At 35.7% G+C, this 21260-nt stretch overlaps 2 long non-coding RNA genes across 3 annotated transcripts in view; one reads left to right on the top strand and one right to left on the bottom strand.

The window, feature by feature from the left end:
- Positions 1-2190, bottom strand: part of LOC138145673 (uncharacterized) — a 253461-nt gene extending 251271 nt beyond the window's left edge. For both annotated transcript variants that reach the window (XR_011164284.1, XR_011164285.1), the window contains exon 1: positions 1937-2190. This is a non-coding gene — a long non-coding RNA (uncharacterized lncRNA). The remainder of the gene's footprint in view (positions 1-1936) is intronic.
- LOC138145674 (uncharacterized) overlaps positions 1-21260 on the top strand; it is a 432060-nt gene that overhangs the window by 25715 nt on the left and 385085 nt on the right. The gene's annotated exons all lie outside the window — the stretch shown is intronic.

The raw sequence follows: 21260 nt of genomic DNA, 5'->3' as shown, positions 1-21260 counted from the left end.
TTGAAAAGGATCTCAGAGCCTTTTATAGATGTATATACTATTATGTGACAATATGCACAACTGCAAAAGTACCTTGCAAATTGTATAAAATCAAATATCATTTGAATGAATGAAATTAATGAATTATTATTAGGTCTACCCATGCATTGGTTGAAGAACTTGAGAGTCATTTCAACAATACTTCATGTTTGATCAAACTACAAGAAGACATAATTGCAACCAGTTTACATTCATTGTTTATCCAGGCAGCTAGATTACATTTACTGCTTTGACTGTAATAATAGCAAAACTAGCTAACATTTTACATACCAATTTAAAATTTACAAAGCATTATACATGCATTAACCCATATAAGCCTCATGACAACCCTGCAAAGTTAATACTACAGACCCTATTGTTCTCATTTTACAGGTGAGGAAAATGAGACTGAGAGAAGCTAAATGACTTGCCTAAGATCGTATAACTAGTATTTGTGAGAAGCAAGATTTGAATCTAAGTTATCTTGGTTCAAAATTCAGCACTTATTATACTCAGCTGCCTCTGAAGTAATTGTAGATAAGTTTGGGAAACCATTTTGCCTCTAAATGTGTAGACTCAGTCTAAATTGATGACCCTACAGGCATCAAACTGTTTTCAGTAATGAAAAGGGCTGATGTCAATTGTAGAGGTTTACTGCTGGGTTTAATTTTTTTTTAGCCACCTTATCAGGTGTTCAGCATTATCTGTCCCTAGGACTTCCTATTCAACTTTTTGAGGATGGGATCTGCAGTTTCTCTAAAGCTGAAGTTGTTACTTGCTGCAAGAGAGTCATCAGGTATTTTACTGGTAACAAATCTAAAAGAATAGAGGGTCATTAACTTCACTGTCTCATAACAAATTCATTTGAACCTTCAGTATAACCATTAACAAAATGCTATCACAAGGAGAAATTCAAATGCCATTAGTATTTCTTAACTAGACATTTAATATGTAAACCATATAGAGGTGGCAGAACTGAGAAGTACAGCGAGCATCTCTCTAATGCAAACAATTTGTGAAGAGGAAAAAACAACCCAAAAAAGTGGATCACTTTTCTAGCCCAAGTCAGCATGGAAAGGTAAAGGTCTACAGACACTGGGGATGAGGGCTGGTCAGGAGTGCAACAGGCAAATCATTCCAAGCAAGGGGAAAAATGTGCACCAGGGCAAGAAGTCTCAGATCCAGCTCAGAGGGGCCTAAGCTTGAGTATGAAGAAGTGGAAATTAGCAGCTCTGCCACTCACTTCCAAGTTCTGGGTCATAGATTCAGTGTGGACTGAGGAGGAGACCTGTATCTAGGGATGACATTCCATGATAAGCAGTTGTGGGGTCCTAGACTGATTCCAAAATTCCATTCAGGAAGTAGGCTGTGAGAATGAGCAGACCAAAAAAAAAACTTCACAATTTGTTGACAGAAATGCTTATAACACAAGCCCAGAAGAAAATTATGCCAAAATATCTATAAGCAAAGCATGAAAGAAAAACAACTTGGGCACAAATTCAACTAGAATTTCTTGAACAGATAAAGAGGAAGTTAAAACAAAATGAGAATACTAGAGGAAAAATGAAAAAATAGGATAGTAACAAGTTTATCATGAGAGGCCCCAAATCTTGCCCAAGTAAATACTCTGAAAATTAGAATGTATCAAATAGAAGATAATGTATTCATGAGACAACAAGAAATGTTAAAACAAAGTCAAAGAACTGAAAAAATAGAAGAAAATATAAGATATTTCATAGTAAAAAACAGTTGACCTGAAGATGGAGAGAGATACAATTTTTAAAAATCATTGGAGTAGCTAAAAGCCACAACCCCCCAAAATAAAAAGAGCCTCAACATACTATTTCAAGAAACCTTAAAAGAAAATTGCCTAGATATCTCAGAACCAGAGGATGTAATAGAAATAGAAAGACTTTACCTGTTATGTCCTGAAGGAAATCTCAGGATGAAAACTCACAGGAACATTATAACCCAGATCCATAACTTGCATGTAAAAGAAAAAAATGCTATAATCAGCTAGAAGGAAAATAATTCAAATACTGAGAAGCCATACTCAGGATCACAAACAGTTTAATAGTCACTACCATAAACAAGCAGAAGCTTCGAATGTGCTATTTTAGAAGGCAGAGAACATAGGATTACAACTAAGAACAATTTGTGCAGCCAGCTGAATATAATCCTATAGGGGGAAAATATATTTATAATAAAAAGAGCACTTCCAAACATTCCTGATGAAAGAACACAGCTGCGTAGAAACCTTGAAATACAAACATAGGAGTCAGGGGAACCATAAAAAGACAAACATGAATGAAAAATCATAGACATCTAAACAAGGTTTAACTGTTTACATTCTAATATAAGGAGATGATAAATGAATCTCCTCTGAATTCTTTCATCATTATGGGTCATAAAGGATATTTAAATAAATAGAAGGCCTAGCAATGATTTTTTCTACATTTTGATGATCTTAAAAGGACAGAAAGGGGAAGAGGAATATACTGAGAGGAAAAGGAAGAGGAAATTGAGGGAAAATGATAATAATTGGGGTGTTCAAGTAGAGATCTACAAACAAGAAGGAAGAGGTAAGGTAAGCTAACAAAATGAACTAGTCAGAGGAAGGAAGAACACATACAGTTGGGTACATTTCCTTAAATGGAGAAACAGTAGGAAAATGGGAGAATAAAAGGAAGAATAAATTAAGGGAGGGATTAACCTGTATACACAAAATGTACTTATAGCTCTTGTTGTGGTGGCAAAGAATTAGAAACTGATAATTTGGTGAATGGCTGAATAAGTTGTGGTATATAAATGGTCTAGAATACTACTGTAATGTAAGAGTGATTAAGAATGGTTTCAGAGAAACCTTAGAAGACTTGTATGAACTGATACAGAATGAAGCGAGCAGAATGAGAACAATTTATACAATGACAATAATATTTTAAAGACAAATGACTGAAAAATTTAGGAATTCTGGTCCTCATAACGAAGTCTTGATTCCATAAGACTAATAATGAATTATGCTACCTGCCACCTGATACAGAGGTGGAAGTCTCAGAATACAAAACTAGACTTTCCCCCGTAGGTATATCCAGTATGGAAATTTGTTTTCCTTGAATGTTTATAATTGAGATTTAGTTTTTCTTTCTTTAAGAGAGACAGGTAAGGGGGGGAGGCAGATTTTTATTGATAGAAAAATTATTTTAAAAATTAAAGAAAAATAAATCATATTGGCAGAGTTGATGTCCTGGATTTCAGTATAGAGCTAGAGAAAGCAAAAATGTTAGAAACTAGCCAATTAAATCTCTCCATTTTACAGCAGAGGAAACTTAGGGCTACAAGCATGTTAAGTGACTTACCCAAAGTCATACATATAGTTAAATATCATAGGCAAAGTCTGAACCCATATTCTTGACTCCAAATTTAGTGCTCTTTCTACTATACCATGTTTCTTTATGATATGTTTCCTAAGTTAATATAGTCTAACCTACTTATTTCAAATTGAATAGTTTTAAATGGTAAGCAATGTAAATGGTTGTATAAAGGATGAAGCTTTCCTCGTACAATGCTGAGCACTCAAATCATATCATGAACTAGTTAAAGACAACAATTCAGAACTAATCCTGATACTTGGGATTTGGAAATTTATGGGTTTTTTGCATATTCATTTTATGCATGCCATTGAGTGTTCCTCAAATAGAATCATTTTTTTTTTTTTTGCAAATTTTGATTTGAGTCACAATGCAAGATATTAATTGCATAGAAAATCTGTGCTTTAAAAGTGTAGAAAATGACAGAGTTGGGCAGATTTTTGTACTGGGAGAATATTTCCACCTCTGAATTTTATGATGAAGTCAGGTGTAATTTAAACTATGAAAGAATTGTCTTATGTATAGGACATTGATATGTTTATTTTTATTAGACAATAGTTAAATACTATTTACAAGTTTCGTGTTTTCCAAAATGATTTCTAAGGGGTTTTGCTTGCAGATTTTTAGCAAAGCATTAGATGGCACTGTTCACATGAGTTTAGCACAGGATTCACTGCAGTAGTTTTTATTGTATAAGCCTATAAATTCCTTCATTGTAGATTTTATACAGCTCTGACTAGAGTATTCCCATTTTTGCTGAACTCCCTCTGTGGCTTTAGATGGAAACAAAGAGAAAAATGTTTTATAAGAATGTTGTAGCCAAAGGATATCTTGTGACCTATAATCTTGTCCTATATCTTTTTAGAATCCTTTCAGTTCCAATGTTTATGCAACAAGATGCGAGACTAGAAGGTTGTTCTAATTAGTGCCTTTTCAGGTATGTAAAATCCAAGACAGACCCAACAAAGGCTTTTGTCAGATCCGAGTTTTCCATAGCTTAGCCAAAAAAGCAAGGAGCTTCTTGGTTATTAATAAAATTATGTGTGGAATCTAAGGATCCCTTCACACATCAGCCCCGAATGAGTTATTCTAGAGTCAAGGTTATGGTCAGCTTCTACTCAAAACCATAGCTCAGAAGACCCCAATATGTTTACCTCAGCAAATAAAACAGAATAGCAAAGTAAGTGACAGAGAGGGTCTCCCTGTGTACACTCTCTCTCATATGCCATGAGTAAAGATTGCAAATCCATAGAGAACATGTGTTACCAAGGAGCATGTTATGATGGACACAAGAAAAAGATATGTATTGTCAAGGCACATACAAATCTGGGACAATTCATACCTCTGATATTGAGTTGTCAATATATTCATTTCATTTTCTGCTGCTCTCTATTAGACATAGTATTGTCTTTGTTGGGCATTATCATTATGCACTGGTCATTGTGTAACATCTGCTAGGTATCTCTATTGGTCTTGTGGTCACTGGTCATCTCTCTGTTTACCATCTGGTAAAGTTTAGATGTTTATCCTCTTCAGGGCTGTTATTCTCTGCTACCATCTTGTTTTTGTTTTGTTTTGTTTTTTAATCATGTCTGACTCTTCATGACCCCATTTGTAGTTTTCTTGGCAAAGATACTGGAATAGTTTGCCATTTCCTTCTCCAGTTCCTTTTACAGATAAAGAAACTGAGGCAAACAAGGTAAAGTGACTTGCCCAGGGTCACACAGCTAGTAAACGTCTGAGGAGTCTTCTTGACTCTAGTTTGGCACTCTATTCACTGTATGACCTAGCCTTTACCACCTACTGCTGCGTAATAGCTGGAAAGCCTTTCCTTATTAAGGGAAACTTACTTTGCATAGGACTCTGAGACATTTCTAAAGGCATGGTAGAGAAATTCAGAGTACTTTCTAGTGAAGAGAAAAAAAGTAATAGCCCCTTCTCACTCCTTTCACTCCAAAATAAATTACACTTTTTTTTTTTTTAACAACTGATGCCTTCACTTCTATAATTTCTACTTTTCCTCTCCTCTTATTCTCTAAATCATCTGCAGTCTTACTTCCAACCTTACTCAACTAAAACTGCTCTCTCCCAAATTATGAAGGATCACTGAATGGCTAAATCTAAAGAACTTCTTTCATCCTCTATCTCAGCAATGGCCCTGTGCTAGGAAAAAAAAATTGTTGACTAGTTAGAATCAGTAAAGTATGGATGTCCAGGAGAAAAGATGTATTAGAGCTTCTGGCAGTCAGTAGCAAACTTAGCAGACTCATAATATTTTTATACTTGTTCTAAGTCATCTCACCCATCAAGGGTACCATCATTGAGAGGACTGAGCAGAGTTTCAGAAAGTAAGAAACTGGTGAGTTTAGTAAACAGCACAATACACATCCCTCTGTTGCCGGAACCAGAACTGCCAACTAGCCAATAGTAAAGAAGATGAAAATCCTTGATTTGTTGATAATTGGATAGATTTCCTTATGTCACTTTTGGAAAAAGATCCATAAAATACTTTTTGCAACTAGTGAAAGAGGAGTTTCTTATCACCATCCTTGATATGATACAAAAGGAAATAGAAATAACATTAAAGAGAACAAAGGTGGGGAGAGCAATTAGACTAAACCAAGTGTGCACAGAAGTAAGTGCTGCCAAAGATACAGATTCGAAGATATCAAGGTATCTAAGAGGGTGGCTGTGCCATGTTTCCATATGGATTGTATATTACTCCTCCTCACCTCCTGGATATGTTTTAAAGTGACCTACTGGCTGTTTCTTATACATCTCATACTCTGTGCATTTTATACAGGCTATTGTTTCCCAAATCTGGAATGCCCTTCCTTGTCAACTACCTCTTTAAAAACTTCCACTCTCTTTGAGACTCAGACTCTCCCAATTATTAGTGACCTCCTAAAAAGATCTATTTATATTTATTTATCTTGAATTTTCTTGTCTATGAATGTATTATATTCCCCTAGTAGAATGTAAGCACCTTGAGGGCAGGGGCTGACTAATTTTCTTACTAATAGCCCCAGGACCTGAGATATAGTAGGCTTTTAATAAATGTGAAGAGATTGAGAGGAAGTGCCTCAACATGATGGGTAAACCCACTGTGAAGGATGGTTTAGAGGAGACAGGCAAGATTTACCACATGGCAAAGTTTGGCTCTATCACAGAATCATTGAATTATTGAGGAAGTATTATTATTTCACAGGAAAAGGATGATAAAATATCACTCTACATTTTGTTAAAAAATACTTAATCAACCTTGAAAGAAGTATACTATTTAAAATTGGAGTTTAAAGTAGCCAATGTATTTGTAATGATAGATGAATTTTGGAGGGTTTTTGACATCTTTTATGCTGCATAAATTATTGATTTAAATCAAACTATCTTTGCAACCTTGAGCCAATTGTTTTGATGAAAAGTCAGATCACTCCTTTTACTTCAAAGTCACGGAACATCTAAATTAAAAGTCTTTGAAAATGGAGAGTGGGTCAAAAACGAGCAATCTTTCTCGGCTTGGATTTTCTCAGTAAACTTGTATTGAATTTTTACTACTTGATTATAGGCTTTATTTCATTTCCTCATTTTATATGTGTACATAAGAATATATCCTCTCTAACATTCAGTTATGACAGCCAAATGCAATGCAGCCCAGTTTAAAAGGCAACAACTCTACATTTTTTTCGATAGGACATCTAATCTTATTTTCACTTTCACAGAATGAAATTTCCTCTTTGTAATAGTAATGATAATGTCATTCTGAACCTTTTACTCTAATGTGATTTAAGGGAAAACAATTTTTCATGTAGAGTTCATGTTCTATGTGGCCTACATTTCAAAACCAATAAAAAATATACAAGAAGTAGAAACCATCATTACAACTATTAATGCTATCATATGTTTGCTTTCTTCCAAACTGTGTAAATGTAATTTACTTATATTGTGTTGTATTACTCTTATTTGCTGAACAGACTGTGAGCAAGTACTCAAGAAAGATAAAAGAACACTGGGGGAAAAACATTAGTTCATATAAGCACAATGTTAAGCTCAGTGAGGGAAAGCACTGTTTCACATTTGCATTTAGAGTCCCTGTGCCTAGCATGGTGCTTGATATGTATCAGGTGTTTACAATGTTTATTGATTGACTGATACTAAACTGATTTTGCAAAAAATTCTTTATACAATTTCAACAAATAAGAGGTTGTCTCCAAAATACTCAACATTTTTTTTTTAATCCACAAAATTTGCCCCTTGAGGACAGTAGACAAAAGGATAATTTTCTTTGCATGGGTGGAGAAAAACGAAAGTGTTTAAAATATGAAGAAGCAAGTTATAAAATGCTAGAAAGCTTCAGTCCTTTTGCATTTTCTCTGCATTTTAAATAGTTTTTTTTTTTAAAGAAAAGGAGAGGCTTAGTGCCTGTTTTACCTACAGTTGCACAATTTACCAAGAGATTGGAGAAAAAGATTTCCCCCCCCAAAAGCAATTCAAGATGAAAACTGTCACTCTCATGCTTTATTCAGAAGCTTTGGTTTGCTATTTAGAGTATGCAATATTCTTTTTTTCCCCATAAATCTGTATCAACTCTGCAAATAAAAAAAAAATAGAAAAAAATGTTAAAACTTAGTTACCATTAAGGAAAAAGATTGTTGTATGTGTTTTTGAGAACAAAACTTTCAAACTTGTGTCAAGAAACATTACTTATCCCCATGACTCTGTGTTTAGATGGCATGCTCACCACTCAGAACAGAGGGCATAGATATCCTCTCCGTCTTACTTCAAAATGCCCCCTGCTCACATAACGTGTCCACATTACTGGATTAAATTCTCACTTCTCCTGATAATACATTCCCATGGTCATTTAATTGCCAAAAATTGCCATTTCTACATTCACAACACATTCTGAATCATAACTTTTCTCATTTTACACATAGCCACCACGTTGGTTCAGGCCCCCATCTTACTTGGATCACTGAAATGGCCTCCCTATTTCATATCTCTTTACATTCTAGCTTCCGCACAGCTAGCAAAATGATTTTCATTAAACATACCTCTGACCCATGTTAATACCCTACTCAAACTTTGCTGGCTCCTTTTAGCCTTTAGGAAAAAATATAAAATCTTCCATTTAGCATTTACAATCTTTCACCTGGCCACAAGCTAACTTTACAGCCTCACTGAACATAAGACTTTACATTCTTTGATTTCAGCCACTTCTTACTAAGACATACCTATCTTACAAACACCAGTCATTAGCCAGTTTAACCATTTAACCATAGTTAAAATATAAATACAGTTTGTGCTGGCATTGACTTTTCCATTTCCCCTATTAGAGGTGATCTTAACAACAGCACCCTCTTGGTCAGCACCCTCTTAGTTCAGGCTCATTGTTGGGATGAAATAACACATAGTGAGTCATTGAACAGTTAGCAGAAAGGTTTACTTTGCCCTAATACAGTAAGGCTATTCATCAAGGATATAGTGGTACTTAGCTCCTAGAGCTGAAGCCTCTCTTATCTCTATATGGAAACACATGTGATCAACAGGGTGGAACGTGGTGACTTGTGTGATCTTTAGACATCTACCGAATCACAAGGCCCCAAACCCATGTATTTGAGGCTTTTTATGCTCTTAAGTGACCAGGAAGGTGTGCCAAATGAGGCAAGGGACAACTGGGTCTCAGGGATACTTTTATTGCCTTTTAGGAAAAATTCATCCCTGTTATGGGGAAAATGAGAATTCTGGTGCTATCACATCCCTTAAACTAATGTAGGAAAGTGGTAGCATCTAGAAGACATACATGTATTAGGTACTGATTCCAGATAATCTTGAATGATTTGAATATCTTTTTTTTCTTTTTTTGGAGAGGGGAAGGTAGGGCAATTGGGGTTAAGTGACTTGCCCAAGGTCACACCGCTAGTTTTGTGTTAAGTGTCCGAGGCCGGATTTGAACTCAGGTCCTCCTGACTCCAGGGCCGATGCTCTATTCACTGAGCTACCTAGCCACCCCCTTGATTTGAATATCTTAGTCAATTATGCATACTTAAGCACATTGGGAAAAAAATCTTGGATCTCCATCCCAGGAGAATATAATATATTCTTGTGGGGAAGATCAGTTAAACTTGAGATCAAAGTAGGAAGAGATATTAGAAAGTCTGATTAACCTATTTAAACATAGAATCTGTGGTCTGCTTTTCATGCCGTGGTACTGAGGAGACAAGTATTGAAAGGAAGACTCCAGTGAGGAAGTCTGTGTCATTCTCCAAAAGTGACCTTAAGGATTTTCTCTTAGTGAAGCCACAGGAAGGGGATTCCATGGTCTGGTGTTTTATTGCTAGAAGAATGAGATTTTCTGCAAAAAGCTATAAAACTCAACTAGACCATTAGGTGAACTCCTTATAGTCAACCTGCAGTACACAAAAGGGTAGTGAGTCCTGTAACAACCACCAAGGGATGCCTGCAAAGAGATACTGGAAACTGGCATTATGAGAGATCATTCTAACTGGGGAAAATGAGAGCTATAGCTGAGGTCATCAGAGAGAAAGGAAAAGTGTTCTCTTGTAGCAGGAGGAGAACTGTGGCGCTAAATGACACTAGGGATTTCCCATTATACAACCATGTAGGACTTGGGGAAGGGGATTATAATTCACTTGAAAGGGTTTGATCCGTTCTTCCTATTAGTGAAATTTGCTTTGGGTATATTATATCCAGTACTAGCAAGTGTGTGATTAGTACCACAGTATTACTACTTCCACTTAAAAAGGATTTCCCCTGGGGGGAGGGGGAGGGTTAGGCTAAAATAGTGGGACTTTTCCACTAGTCAAATTTCTTTGGACAGTTCATACCAGATGATATTTCTGTCTCAAGGGTAACTTGTATAGGAAATAGATACATTCTCTGAAGAACCTGAAATGATCTGCCAAACTAAGTCAACATATACCTTGATTCTTAATGACTTCTTCATAAAGTAAGGTAAAGAGAAAGATATTTAAGATTATTTTGGAAAACAAGACAAATGACAGACTACTATACATGTGTACTTGTGTGTATTGGACACAATCACTGTGTGGAGTCTATTTATTTGAATCCTTATTTGTTACAAGGTGTTCTTTTGTAATTGGGGAAGGAATGGGACACAGTGAGGTTATTAATTATGATGTTCACAAGAGAGAGACAGAGATAGAGTGAGTGAAAGACAGAAAGAGAATCATTATAAAGAAAAACAGAAAACATAAAATTTCAGAATGAAGCATAGACAAGAATTGTTTTTTTTAATTAACATACAGAATTTATTTTATTTGCTTTAAAGAAGCAAGTGCTATAAAATATAGAAAAAAGAGAAATCCTTTTTTAGTAGTCTATGTTACTAAAATTTCTTTGATGTGTAGCTTCAGCTTTAAAAAAAAATCTAAACAGAGAAATTTATATTTAATCATAGATTCAGTAAAGAACCCCTAGAGTTTAATGATTAGGGGAGTGACATGGTCAGAGCTACCCTTAAGGAAAAATGCTTTGTTAGCTGTGTGGAGAATAGATTAAAGTGGCAGAGACTTGAGGCAGGTAGAACAATTAAGAGGATATTGTAATAATACAGGAGAGAAATGATGATGGCCTGAACTAAGTTAGGATGAGTAGAGAGAATTCTGATGGGAGAGACTGCCATAGGAGGCAGAGACAGCAAGAATTGTCAACTGATTGGATATATGGGTAGATATATGGGATAAAGGAGATTAATGAGTTGAAGACAGCAACAAGGTTACAAGCCAAGTAATCTAAAAGAATAGTGGTACCTTTAACAGAAAAAGAGAAGTGTAAAGAAGCATAGAACTTGGGGTTGGGAGGGAAAGCAGAATAATGAGTTTTGTTTTGGACATGTTGGATTTGAGTATATCCAGCTTGAAATGTCTGTAACTTGTGATGCAGGACTTAAAATGGATATATAGATCTGTGAGTCATCTGGATGGAGATGATAATTAAACCCATGGGAGCCTGACGATGTCACCAGGTGAGAAAATAGAGAGAGAAAAGCAAAGAGGGATCAGGACAGAGCCTTGGGAAACATCCATAGTGGGGGGTGGGGGGTGGGGAGAGATGTAAATAATGAGCCAGTAAGAGAGATGAGGACTAGTTAGGTATGAGAAAAACCAGGAAAAATGAGTGTTACAAAGATGCAGAGAAAATATAGTATTGAGAAGGAGAGGTTGGTTAACAATCTCAAATGATAGATAGAACAATGAAGATTGAGAAAAGACTGTCATACTTGGCAGTTAATATGTCATTGGTAACTTCAGAGAGAATAGTTTCAGTTGAATTATAAAGTTGGAAGTCAGATTTACAAAGGGTTGAAGTGTGAGTGAGAGAAGAAGAGCATGTTCTAGGAGCTTGGCACAGAAAGGAAAGAGATACAGAATAATAGCTTGAGGGGATGATTCAGTCTAGTCTTTTTTTTAAGACTGAGGTATAGATAAACATTTCTTAATCACTTATCATGTGGCAGGTGCCGTATAAAGGGCTGCAAATACAAATATGAGTGAACTGAACTGTGTCCTTAAGGAGCTTATATTATAACGGGGAAGACATATTGTAATAGGGAGATTATATTGTAAATGGGAGATTGAAAAAGCGGGGCCATGGAGAGGTATTGACATGCCTGGGAAGTGATGTGTCAGATTAATTCAAGGCAAGATATGGTGAAAATCCCCTCATCAGACCCAGGTAATGTAAGTTTCTTGAGGGTGGGGCAGAATTGATGAAGATGGCCAGAGTACAGATAGCATAATGAGGAACTAGCTGGGAGGACTAGGTATGTTTAGGGATAATAAGGTAAGCAACCGGTAGATGGGGAGAGGAATGAAGGACAAATGTAGGAGGGTTAGTTAAATGAATTTGAACTCTAAAGAAAGGGAACTGAATTTAAAAAAGGCATTGGCTCTGATCATCAAAACACTTGCCACAATAACATATCAATTAACTGGGACTTAATAAATGCTGCTGTGTACTAGGCACTGTGCTAGGCATACAAAGATAACAGTGAGACAGTCTCTATCTTTAAAAATCTTTTATTCTATTGGGGAAACAACATATATAAGGAAGATTCAAGGAAGTACAAGCACTTGAGGTGAGAAAGAAAGACTTCCTGTGGAAAGTGACATCTGAGCATAATCTTGAAGGAACCTTGGAATTCTAAGAAATGGAAATGAGTAGGAAGCACTTTCTAGGCATTAGGGACAATCATTGTAAAGGTGTAGGGGGTGTTTGATGGAGTACTGTGTATGAGGAAGAGTAAGAAGATCAATTTGGATGGTAAGGTATGTGGCAGTGAGTAATGTGTAATACAGCTATAAAGGTAGTTGGGGCCAGGTTGTGAAGGACTTCAAATGCTAAACAGAAGAGTTTATATTTTATCTCAGAATAGGGAGCCACTGGAGTATAACATATGTCTTTCTTTTCCTCCAGGAAAACTACTTTAGTAGATCATGGAGGATAAATTGGAGTGGGGAGAGACTAAAATATGGTGAAGCTATGTATGTGAACAGAGGTAAAAGGGACAATTGGGAGAGACATTGCAGAGGTAGAATCAACAAGATTTAATGAGTGATTGGATATGTAGGGTATGAGTGAGAATTCATGGGTGACTATGATATGCAATCAGATGGACGGCCATACTACAATATATGTGTACACACACACAGAGGGGTGCTGAGGCAGACACTACAAAAAGTCAGTGAGTTGAATTCAGAATTGAATAGGAAGAGGAAGATAGGTTCAATTGCCTTTGGGAAGTGTAGTGCCAATGTCATATTCACAGTGTCTGTGGCATATATGAATATGCTGGCATAATTCTGAATTGCAAAATGTAACACTCTCCACATGGAAGACAGAACCAAAACATTTATTCAAACACCAGAAAGCCAAAGCCCAACACCAAAAATCCAAATCCATCATAGTAACAAAGAAATCTATACACCCTAACAATGCAGGGGACACTGCCATCCCCAAACTTTCCCCCTGCTAAGACCTTCCTGCAGATGAACACTCATAGCTCACTACCCTGATTCCTTTCTCTCCCTCAGCTCTATCTGCTCTGACCAACTTCCTCTGGGTTCTGCTCCACCTTTCCTGCTCCATCCATTTAGCAAGCTCCTCCCACCATAGGCTTCATGTGACTCAAACTCATGTGACTTAGGTTTCCATGTGACTTAAGGAGGTCACATGGGCCTATTAATAGATGGGAAAGATCTTCTCATTAAGCAAAAATACATTAACATTACAGGAAGATGCAAAATTCATTTAATGATCTACTTCTTCATATGCACAGGCTTACCTTTTTTCAACACAAATAGCCTTCAAGTGATGTTATATGTATCTAGTGTATGCCATTAGAGTCTCTGAATAACTGACATGAAAGGGAGATACATGGGGAGGTATGAACATGCAGTAACAGTATAAACAAGGAATGATGTAGGATTAACTGTATAAAGGCTATCATCAAAGAAATGTACCAAAACAAAGGTACACACATTCTCCATTGGACAATTATGCTGAATAGTCATAGCTCCACATTAATAAGCCTCACATACCACTGTTGTAGAAGTGATATGTGGAGAGTTATTGAAGATCTGTGGAAAGTAACTGAAGATTATATCAATATCTATCAAGTATGTTGTACATTATTAATCACTGAACAGGCATCGTCCTAGTCAAACTGAGGCCTAGGAAAAGACCTTAGCTTAAAACGGCCAAGGTCTCCCACCATATCCATGGCCATCTCCAGTCGTCCAGATTTATATCATGCCACTGGACCCAGATGGCTCTGGAGGAGAAAGTGAGCACAGCCTTCCCTTGCTTAAATCCTATATACTCTCAAGTGATGGCATCACCTTCCTGATGCCACGGTCCTCTTTGAGAATGAATGACAAGCAACAACAGAAAACAAATGCTATATCACCCAATTAAAGGCAACAAAAATGAAACATGGAATGAAATCCAGAAAATAAGTGCACTAGAAATTTTAGATTCTATTCATTAGCAATTCAAAGAAAAAATTAAAAATAAAGACAACAAGGAATCAAAGCAGCTCAAGGAAAAAACAAATAATTCCACCATAAAAAAAATAATATAGAGGACTGAAAAGCAAAGAAACTAGAGGAAAGAGTGAAGCCCCAAAAAAGAAGTATATGAAAAATTTCTGATCATCTATATGGTCACAAGAAATCCAATGTAATGAAAATTTAGTTTAGATTAAATAAGTAGGTAACTTATATAACATTAATATAGTAAACTCTGAAAAAGTTTATAACAAGGGAGAAGGCTAAAATTCTTATCTTTCAGAAAAACTGAAAAATTGTAGATCATCATATGTCTACCTCCAAAAGATGAGAACACCAACAAATACTCCAAATATAGGCCAATTGCCTGCTTATATAGACTCAAATTTGTGTCAGTTGTGTCAGGGTAGGGTGGGGGTGTGGGGGTCATATGGTCCCTTTTGAGCTAGCATGTGAGCTCCCATCCCTACATAGGGACATAGAATTTAATTAGACCATTGAGGGTTCTACCCCTGGCAGCACCCATGAGATGATATTTTAAGGCCAAGCTGGGATGCTAAAACTAAACAGCTGTAGAATGCTGTCACAAATATGGAAAGTGCTTTGGAGAGCTTTGCCAAATATTTCTACTTATGAGTGGAAAATTGCCAGAGCATGAGACAAAGCAGACTTTCTTGTGAATGAAACCAACACCTATACCTCTGCTAAAAATCTGGATTTAAAGCATAGCTTGAAGAACTTTCTTGATGAGTTTGCCAAACTTTAGGATTATAAGGGAAACAGATTGGAAGATTTGAAGCCAAAGTAGTTGAATGAAACTCTTGGAACCAGAATAAAAATGAAATGAGATTATCTCAAAGCAAAAAAATAAATAAATAAAAAGATCCATAGATCAACATGTCATGTAATAAACTAAACTGAATTACAATGAATTCTAGTGGATGCTGCCTGAATAAATTGTCATCAGTAGTTTTACAGACAGGGTTGACACACAGAAAATAAAGGCTATAAAGGCCACTGGGATTTACCATCTGCCTTTCCATTTCACCCTCTTGATTACTGGATCTTACTTCTGCCCTACGACTGTACCCTCCAGATCCCCAGAGCCTCATTCTGCCATTCCACCATAAGTCCCTTGGGCTTTTCCATCTGACCTGCCACCAAGCCCTAAGAAGTGCTGGTCCTTTCCATCTGTTCTGCACCTTTATCCTCTTAAAAATGTGTAGGGGTGGCTAGGTGGTGGAGTGAATACAGCACCCTGGCCCTGGAGTCAGGAGGACCTGAGTTCAAATCCAACCTCAGACACTTAATACTTACTAGCCGTGTGACTTTGGGCAAGTCACTTAACTCCAATTTCCCTGCCCTTCCCCCTCAAGAAAGAAAGAAAGAAAGAAAGAAAGAAAGAAAGAAAGAAAGAAAGAAAGAAAGAAAGAAAGAAAGAAAGAAAGAAAGAAAGAAAGAAAGAAAGAAAGAAATGTGTGGTTTCCTCCATTGGAATGTAAGTTCTGGGACCATCTCCATTTTTTGTTTACATCTTTTCTATTTAGCATAGTGCTTGTCATATAGCAGGGCTTAATAAATGCTTTCCATTTATTCATTCAATATATATTTTAAACAAATAATTTATGCCCTGTATCATTAATAGAAGAAAATATATTGGCTGAGTAGGTAGAAAGGGTTTGCTCAAAAATCCCAGGAACGTTTTTAGGAATTTGTTCATTATTGAACAGAGCAAAAATGCCATAAAATATATAGTGCCTTTATTGATTATGACAAAGCTTTTGACCCAAGTCTGCACACATAGCAAATTCAAATACTAAAAATATATAACACATCCAAATGTAGTGAAAATGCTAGAGTATTTGATGACCACACTGAAAACTTCTGTATATGTGCCAGGCACTGTGTGTTAAGTACTTTTCAAAATACTATCTTATTTGATTCTCAAAAAAACCCTACAAGGTGGGTACTATTGTTATCTTAATTTTACAATTGAGGAAATTGAGGCAAACAGAAAGAAGTTAAGTGACTTACCCAGGGTTATACAGTTAATAAGTGCTTGAAGCCGAATTGAATTCAGGTCTCCCTGACTCCGGGCACAGACCTCTATCAACTATACCACCAACTGCTTCTAAATATAGTATTATCTATCTATTTTTAAGCTATCTATTAGCTATCTATACTATCTGTCTAATTTTTTCCTAAATAGAACTAAATATGACTTTCAAATTAAAAGCAAAATCAAACCAAAACAGCTTATTAATTATTTGATAGACATGAATGACATGTCTATCTAGATGATTCCCCTAGAAGACACATGAAATAGTTTTTTCAACTCATGGAATTCTCAATTGATTTCAAAATGTCATTTGGACTCAACAGGTGTAAAAATTTTATCATATGTCAAGGAATGATAGACTTAATGGCCTTGGACTTGAATCCAGAGGCCAAATTGAATTAATGGAGGAAGGTAACACTGCACAGTTCATAGAAAGCAATAGCAGGATAGTATCTTCTAAGTTAATTCTTATTTGAACATATTTGAATAAAATGGAAACATTTCCCCCCCCCATAATAGTAACAATACATATTATCTCTATGGTGCTTTAAATTTTGCAAAGAGCTTTAGATGCTTCCTTCAATATTACACTCAAATCTCACATTCTTTTTTTTAATAATTAATTCTTTAATTTATTAATTTGTTTGTTTCCTTTTAGTTTACAGGATTCAATTCCACAATTCCTTGAATTTCACATTTTGTCCTCCTCCCCCCCCCCCATGGCGGTTTATAATCAAGTATAGGATCTGTAAATACTTTCACATTACACAATGGTCAGGTTATAAGGATGGATTGTACCAGGTGGAATGAAAAATGGTAAAGAGGACATAAAATCAAATAAGAGAACGAAAAAGATCAGGTATTTTGCTTCCACCTGGATATAAATTTAGTTCTTTCTAGTTCTTTCTCTGGATGCACGTTTTTCTCTCCATCATGCGTCTTTTGGGATTGACTTATATCCCTGCATTGTTGAAAAGAGTCCAGTCTATCAAAGTTGGTCATCACACATACGTTGTGTCTGTAATTGTGTACAAATTTCTCCTGGTTCTACTCTTCTCACTCAGCATCAGTTCTTTTAAGCCTCTCCAGGTAAATATGAAGACCGCCTGCTCCCCGTTTCTTATAGCGCAATAGTATTCCATAACATGCATATACCACAACTTGTTCAGCCATTTCCCAATTGATGGGCACCCCCTTAATTTCCAATTCTTTGCCACAACAAAAAGAGCTGCTATAAACATTTTTGTACATATGGGTCTTTCTCCCATTTCTATGATCTCTTTGGGATATAACCCTAGGAGTGGTATTGCTGGATCAAAGGGTGTGAAAGAATTTATTGCCCTTTGGGCATAATTCCAGATTGCTCTCCAGAAAGGCTGGATCAGTTCACAACTCCACCAACAATGCATTAGTGTTCCAGTTTGCCCACATCCTCTCCAGCATTTGTCATTTTCCTGTTTTGTCATCTTAGCCAATCTGACTGGTGAGATGTGGTACCTCAGAGTTGTTTTGATTTGCATTTCTCTAATCAATAGTGAATTAGAGCATTTCTTCATGTGCTTATAGATAGCTTTAACTTCTTTCTCTGAAAACTGCCTGCTCATATCCTTTGACCATTTATCAATTGGGGAATGATTTGTATTCTTATAAATTTGACTCAATTCTCTGTATATTTTAGAGATGAGTCCTTTGTCAGAGACATAGGTTGTAAAGATTCTTTCCCAATTTCCCACCTCCCTCTTAATCTTGGTTACATTGGCTTTATTTGTACAGAAACTTTTCAATTTCATGTAGTCAAAATTATCCATTTTACATTTTATAATGTTCTCTAATTCCTGTTTTGTCATAAAGTCATTCCCTCTCCACAAGTCTGATAGGTAAACTATTCCTTGTTTTAGCAGACTGCTTACAGTATCAACCTTTATACCTAGATCATGAACCCATTTAGACTTGATTTTGGTATATGGTGTTAGATAATGGTCTATGTCCAGTTTCTGCCATACTATATTCCAGTTTTCCCAGCAGTTTTTGTCAAATAGTGAGTTCTTATCCCAAAAACCAGGGTCTGGGGGTTTATCAAACAATACATTACTGTAGTTGTTGACTTCTGAATCTCCTGTGCCTAATCTATTCCATTGATCCACTCCTCTATTCCTCAGCCAGTACCAAGTAGTTTTGATGACTGCTGCTTTATAGTACAGATTGAAATCTGGTAAGGCTAGTCCACCTTCCCTAGCATTTCTTTTCATTAATTCCCTTGATATTCTGGACCATTTATTCTTCCAGATGAATTTTGTTACTATTTTTTCTAACTCTATAAAGTAGTTTTTTGGTAAATTAATTGGTATGGCACTAAATATATAATTTAATTTAGGTAAAATTGTCATTTTTATTATATTAGCTCCACCCAGCCATGAGCAATTGATATTTTTCCAATTAGTTAGATCTGACTTTATTTGTGTGAAAAGTGTTTTGTAGTTATGATCATACAGGTCCTGGGTTTGTTTTGGCAGGTAGATTCCCAAATATTTTATAATGTCTACAGTAACTTTAAATGGGATTTCTCTTTCTACTTCTTGCTGTTGAATTTCATTGTAAATATATAGGAATGCCAAGGATTTATGTGGGTTTATTTTATATCCTGCAACTTTGCCAAATTTATTTATTGTCTCAAGCACTTCTTTACTTGATTCTCTAGGATTCTCTAAGTATATCATCATATCATCTTCGAAGAGTGATAGCTTGGTCTCTTCTTTGCCTAATTCGATTCCTTTTTCTTCTCTAATTGCTACTGCTAACATTTCTAGTACCAGATTGAATAAGAGGTGTGATAGTGGACACCCTTGATCTTATGGGAAATGCTTCTAGCTTCTCCCCATTACATATAATACTTGCTGATGGTTTTTAATAGATGCTACCTATTATTTTAAGGAAGGTTCCATTTATTCCTATACTTTCTAATGGTTTTAATAGGAATGGATGTTGTATTTTGTCAAAAGCCTTTTCTGCATCTATTGAGATGATCATGTGGTTTCTGCTAGTTTTATTGTTGATATGCTCAATTATACTGATGGTTTTCCTAATATTAAACCATCCTTGCATTCCTGGAATAAATCCTACCTGATCAAAGTGTATTATTCTTGGGATAAGTTGCTGTAGTCTTTTGGCTAATATTTTATTTAGAATTTTTGCATCTATATTCATGAGGGAGATTGGTCTATAATTTTCTTTCTCTGTTTTATCTCTTCCTGATTTAGGTATCAGTACCATTTTTGTGTCATAAAAAGAATTTGGTAGGACTCCTTCACTAATTTTCCCAAATAGTTTGTAGAGTATTGGAATCAATTGTTCTTTAAATGTTTGATAGAATTCACTAGTGAATCCATCTGGCCCTGGAGATTTTTTCCTAGGGAGGTGACTGATGGCTTGTTCAATTTCTTTTTCTGAGATGGGATTATTTAAGTAATTTACTTCCTCTTCAGTTAATCTGGGCAACTTGTATGTTTCTAAATATTCATCCATTTCCCTAAGATTGTCAAATTTATGTGCATACAATTGGGAAAAATAATTCCTAATTATTGTTTTGATTTCCTCTTCATTGGAGGTATATTCACCCTTTTCATTTTTGATACTCATAATTTGGTTTTCTTCTTTTTTTTTTTTTATCATATTGACTAAGGGTCTATCAATTTTGTTGGTTTTTTCATAAAACCAGCTCTTGGTTTTATTTATTAGTTCAATAGTTTTCTTAATTTCAATTTTATTAATCTCTCCTTTAGTCTTCAACATTTCTAGTTTAGTATTTAATTGGGGATTTTGAATTTGTTCTTTTTCTAGGTTTTTTAATTGCATGCCCAATTCATTGAGCTCCCTTTTCTCTAATTTAATCAGGTATGCACTCAGGGATATAAAACTTCCCCTAAGAACTCCCTTTAATGCATCCCACAGATTTTGGTATGTTGTCTCATTATTATCATTCTCTTGAATGAAATTACTGATTGTTTCTATAATTTCTTGTTTGACCCACTCATTCTTTAGGATTAAATTGTTTAATTTCCAGTTAGTTTTTAGTCTGTCTTTCCTTGGCCCTTTATTGCATATAATTTTTATTGCATCATGATCTGAGAACGATGCATTTAATATTTCTGCCTTACTGCATAGAATTGTGAGCTTTTTATGCCCTAGAACATGGTCAATTTTTGAGTATGTGCCATGAACCACTGAGAAGAAAGTATATTCCTTTTTATCCCCATTCAGTTTTCTCCAGAGATCTATCATACCTATCCTCTCTAAAATCCTGTTCACCTCCTTAACTTCTTTCTTGTTTATTTTGAGGTTGGATTTATCAAGTTCAGAGAGGGGGAGATTAAGGTCTCCCACTAGTATAGTTTTGCTATCTATTTCTTCCTCTAATTCCTTTACCTTCACCTCTAGGAATTTGGATGCTACACCACTTGGTGCATATATGTTAAGTAGTGATATTGCTTCATTCTCGATGGTGCCTTTTAACAGGATATAGTTTCCTTCCTTATCTCTTTTAATTAGGTCAATTTTTGCATTTGCTTTATCTGAGATAAGGATTGCTACCCCTGCTTTTTTTACTTTAGCTGAGGCATGATATATTTTACTCCAACCTTTTACCTTTACCTTGTGTGTATCCCTCTGTTTCAGATGTGTTTCTTGTAAACATCGTATTGTAGGATTATGATTTCTAATCCATTCTGCTATCCGTCTCCGTTTTATAGGAGAGTTCATTCCATTCACATT

The sequence above is a fragment of the Petaurus breviceps genome, unplaced genomic scaffold (assembly GCF_028583685.1).
Source record: "Petaurus breviceps papuanus isolate PSGF00001 unplaced genomic scaffold, PetGlider_PUasm1.0 90743, whole genome shotgun sequence".
Taxonomy (NCBI): Eukaryota; Metazoa; Chordata; class Mammalia; order Diprotodontia; family Petauridae; genus Petaurus; species Petaurus breviceps.
Note: the sequence above shows the minus strand (reverse complement) of the source record. Positions and strands in the feature narration are given on the sequence as shown.